General features: G+C 45.3%; 1 long non-coding RNA gene across 1 annotated transcript in view; it reads left to right on the top strand.

Annotated features, from left to right (window-relative positions):
* Nucleotides 1–1,520, top strand: part of LOC104852199 — a 5,222-nt gene extending 3,702 nt beyond the window's left edge. Inside the window, exon 5 of the long non-coding RNA XR_777445.1 lies at nucleotides 202–1,520. This is a non-coding gene — a long non-coding RNA (uncharacterized LOC104852199). The remainder of the gene's footprint in view (nucleotides 1–201) is intronic.
* The last annotated feature ends 3,472 nt before the right edge of the window (nucleotides 1,521–4,992 follow it).

Consider the following 4,992-nt stretch of genomic DNA (forward strand, 5'->3'; position numbering starts at 1 on the left):
AGTCAAAAAAAAAGAAAAAAAAAAAAAAAGAAAAAAGAAAAAAAGAAAGAAAGAAAGGAAGGAAGTTAGGAAGGAAACAAAGCAAGAAGAAAAGGAACTGCTTTGCTTTCAGTGCTAGGCACAAGTTTGGGAATACAAGGTCATGTATTTGTTTTCCATTACTGTTGTACGAAGATCTCCACAAACGTGTTTCTCTTACAGTTCTGGAGATCAGAAGTGAAAAACCAGTTTCACTGGGCCAGAATCAAGGAAGAATGGACCCCTCCCCCCACGCCCTTGCCTCCCTTTATTCCACTTGTGATTACCAGTAGAACTCACCGGAGCAGCTCAGGACATTCTTCTCAACCTCAAGATCCTTAACTTAATCGCACCTACAAAGTCTCCCTCGACATTTAAGGTAACCTCTAAAGGTTCAGCGATGAGGACCTGGCTCTCTGAGAGTCCTAACCATCTGTTAACTGAGCACAGCTCCGTGGTTCAGGCTTGGGGTTGTCAGGTCCTAAGGAAGACGCCTGAATGAGAAGAGTCCGCCAGAGATATTCAAGTCACAGATCTTACTTTTTTCTTACCCTTCTCCTTCCTTGGAAAAGGAGGAACAGACAGCATTTGAGACCTGAGAGGCTGAGGCACCGAGCGCTGGGTGGCAGAAGGGGCAAGACTAGAATTCAGGGCCTCTGCTGCCCAGAACTCTCAGCCTTGCCTTTTCCCACCTTCCCTCCAGACCCACCACCTCCTTCTCAGAGTCTTGGGCTGCCTGCCGAGCTGTGTCCAGCTCTTTCCTTGGGTCACACTCACGGTCTTCCCGTGGTCTGCCAAGCTGCAATCTTGCACAAGGCCAGCAGGCGTCAGCATCGCCCGCGCAAAGGGTACTCCAACTGCGGCAGGAGAGAGCCTGAGCTCAGAGACGTTTCTCCAGCCACTTCTAGCTGAATGTGGTGCTGCTTCTCCATCTTGGCCACACAGCTGTTTCAAACCCTAGAGAATGAGGTTTGGGCGTAGCAGACAATCATGATGCTGGACAGGGAGGGAGGGAGGCGTTGGACTGGGAGGAAGCGCTGGCCTCGCCCCGGAAGGCCCAGAAAGGAGAGCGGGTCCCTGGGTGCTGTGGAGCCTGTAGAGAAAAGGGCCCCGGAGCCAGAGACATCCATTTATTTGTGCCCTCAAAGGCCAGAGGACTTCCTAAGAGTAATGCACTATTGGTTTCCAAATGCATTTTTCGCAGAGCATCTCAGATTCTTGGCCAGAGTTTTTCTGATTCCCAATCCCCACGGTTCCAAATGGAGAGCGTTCATCTCCTGAAGGTGGGGCTGGGTTGGGCTGTCAGGATGTGGAGGGCAACCTAAGCCTGTGGGAATTTCCTGCCTGTGCATCGTCTATGGAGCCTCAGCAAGCTTTTGCTATTTAAGTGCAGAATAAACCAGCGATTAAGGCCTTAGCCTAATTGCTTTCCCCCACTTATTTGTGGCCAGACCTGGGCAGCTGTGCAGTAGCCTTTGGCCCCATCACTGATTGCATATTAAACCCAGAAATGCCTACTTTAATGAAAAGCGGCTAAGACCTTCCTTTCTTGCACAATGTTTTCCTTGTGGCTGATTTCTCTAACCTCAGAGAAGTTAGAGATTAGAGCCCAGCCCTGGTGTCAGAAAAGACATAGGTGTTAGACCTGACTTTGCCACTTAGTAGCTGGGAGGTGAAGGGGAAGTGCTTCGCCCCTCTCTGCCTCTGTTTTCTGACGCGCCGAGTGGGGACTCCAGTGGTACTCATGGCACTGGGCTGTTGAGAGGACTCGCTCAGCTAGTGGGCTGTTAAAGCCTATCTCCTGTCATGCATCTCAGGAGGGCTTCGGGGCCAGCCGGCGGGTGTGGCCTGTGGCAGGCCTGCTCCTGTGCAGCCCTACCTGGCTGACAGAGCAGCCTACTGTGTATGTCCTCATGGATAGGCCTCTTGGGCCCCCATTTGGTCTGGTTCAGACACCAATCCAGGTGATTCATTCTACCTGTGAATGGCATCCTCAGCTACTGTAACCAGACCATGTGAGTTCAACTGCAGCCCAAGATTTACCAGCCATATGGTTTTAGGAAAGTTACTTTACTTCGGTGGGGATTGATTTCCTCATCAGCAAAATGGGTTCCAACATAACCTACTGTCTCAACATACTGTGAAGATTAAAAAGTCATGTATGTGATACTGCTGATTCTGGCTTCTGCCCCTCAGCAGTCTGACACTGCTAATGAACTTCTGGATCTTGATACTAATGTCAAAGAAAGTAGAAAACACAAACTAATCAGGTGGGCCTTCTGCTACTGGTGAAGCTCTTGTCACTCATGGATGAAGTGTCCATCTTTGGAGAAATCCAGGGCCAGGCAGTGCTTTGGGCTTCCTGGATATCTACAAGCATCACAGCTGGCCCAATACTCTCTTGGTCATGTTTGTCCTTTGTGATCAAAAGTGTACATCTCAGTGACAAATGTGGACTGCTATGGGTGGTTCAAGAAAAAACTAAACTCTGGCTTTTTTGTTTCTAAGATAGGGTCTTGCTATGTAGTTCAGGCTGGCCTTGAACTCAGTATGTAGGCCAGGCTGGCCTCCAACTCATGGTGATTCTCCTGCCTTAGGCTCCCAAATCTGGGATTACAAACTAAACTCTTGTTTTGAAATATAGTCAGCCTCAGTCTGTAAAGCAGATTCACATTCCATTATGAATGGAGTTTCTATGAGCATTTGTGTATGACTTTGTATGGATGGAGGTTTTCGGTTTGATAAATATCTAGGAGTGTCATTTTCAGGTCATGTTGTTTTCTTGACTGAAAATTGTAACATTGTTGCAGAATTGCTTCCCTCACAGGAAAGATTTCAATCTGAGTGACAGCAGGGAGAGTGCCACAGGTATCAGGGAGTCAGTGGTTGTTCTGTGAATAACAGGCAGCATATCAGTGTGTGTCCCTTCCACCGTGGCTTCAGGACACTCTAGCACTCTAACTCTTCAGGGCATTTTGTCATAAACTTCTATAGCTGTGGAGAGGCGGCCTCAGCACACCCTCTGTGCCCTTTGTTGGTTGTCACTGACATCTCCATTAGTTTGGGTGTAAGGGGCTGCTTCTTTGGAATTTCCTTATAGTGGCATGACTGAAGTCAAAGTCACACAGATCTGAGGCTTCCTAACTTAGATGGGCCTGGATCCCAGCTGCTTGTTCAGGCAGAGAATGTGTTTTAGCTGTGACCAGTTTACTTCAGGAAGCAACAACATACTCCTTCAGCTCATTTTCCAGGTTGTCACAAGAGACTTTTGTAACAAATTAAACAGAGGAATACTTTTCATTACCTCAAGCAATGCTGACACTGCCTTACACACTACCTTACTTTACAAAATAAACTATATTGCTTCATTTTTCAAGTCATCTGTGTAAGTTTCTAACTAGAGGGGAGAAGAGAATGTTCAGAACCCACCCAAATGTCATTGCATATCATTTTAAAATGCCATATTCCTATAAATATTTTAAAGTAAGCAGAGCAATGAAGGAGGAGAGAGAGACAGAAAGAGACAGACAGAGAGAGAGAGAGAGAGAGAGAGACAGAGAGAGAGAGAAACAGAGAGAGACAGAGAGAGACAGAGAGAGACAGAGAACTAAAAGGAGAGGGAATGGGACTCATGCCCATAATGATGAGTGACTCAATAGTGCCTTTATCTTCCACAATACAATGTTGACAGTTCCCTGTAATTAACCAGCCAAAGTACTATTTACTAAGGTTGCAAGAAGAGCATCTATTAGCCTTGCCGTGATCTTATTTAATCTTCACAACAGACCTATGGGTATAAATGACTGCTGTGTGTACTTTATAAATGATGAAATTGGGGCTCCCGGAATAAAATATTTCCCCCTCCCTTTCCTTAGTGTTTCAGCTATGCCAATCACAGGGCATCACAGAGCAAAATGCCTCCAGTATGGCTCTGGGTCTTGATCTCAGTCCTTGAGCTATTTTTTTTTCTCCCTTTTTTCTGCCACAGCTTCCCGTATTTTGTCACAAACATCTCAGGACCATCAATCCCTCTTATTCACTAACCCCTCACCAATTTTACAAATTAAACATTTCCCCGTTACATCCCCTCTCCCGGAAGCCAGCTAACAAGCCTGGGCATCCTGCCCGAATAGGAGACCATGTGAATCTTCTTTCCCCCACTACATTCATAAGAAGTTGCAGGGAATCTTATCTAATGGGCCTAGGAACAAGTATTGCAGTCCCGAACTTTGCAATTTCCTAATGTTATTCCATGAAACAGTATTCTCTCATGAATACAATCCTCCTACTCTACCCTTCTTCAGTTGACTCCAGGTGGCACCATTAACTGTCAAAACTTGGTGTCCGCAGACTTCCCTTCCTGTTAGGGGTTACCTTGGATCCAAGAGAGAAATACCTTCTATTAGCTTCCTACATCATGCCTTCCTATGCAGAACTCCTACATCGAGGTTGTCTCACTGTTTGTCTCTCTGTAGATGGGCCTTCTCTTGTCTCTTGTCTTTGGTGGGATAAATATGAGACTCCAAAGGAACTCTTTTTCTCTTGTCCTGCTTCCATCACGGTTACAAACTGTGTATACAACTTTTGTGGCCCTGTATGTCTTTCTGGAAGAAATTATTTCCCTGCTTACCAAAATAATAGTTCTACCCATCTCTATTTTATAAGGTACACTTGTACTCACTTTGAAACTCATTAAACAATAGATGCTGAGTACTATCACTTCCTGTTTCTACTATGTGTGGTTTATCATTGGGGTTCCTTTAGCTATTACCCAATACTGATTTGTGAATAGTTTCTTATTGCTGGAACATGTTATAGTATATTAATTTACAGAACAATTAGTAAACTTGTAATCAATAATACATTACATTGGTGATTTATCTAAAACAATAAGCCTTACGATGATGTCCGTACCTTTTCAGCTGGATGACTAGTCTTGTCTCATTCAATTCTAGCTTTAATTTGATGAACACC

Source organism: Fukomys damarensis, unplaced genomic scaffold (assembly GCF_012274545.1).
Source record: "Fukomys damarensis isolate Sample0158 unplaced genomic scaffold, DMR_v1.0_HiC HiC_scaffold_2, whole genome shotgun sequence".
Classification (NCBI taxonomy): Eukaryota; Metazoa; Chordata; class Mammalia; order Rodentia; family Bathyergidae; genus Fukomys; species Fukomys damarensis.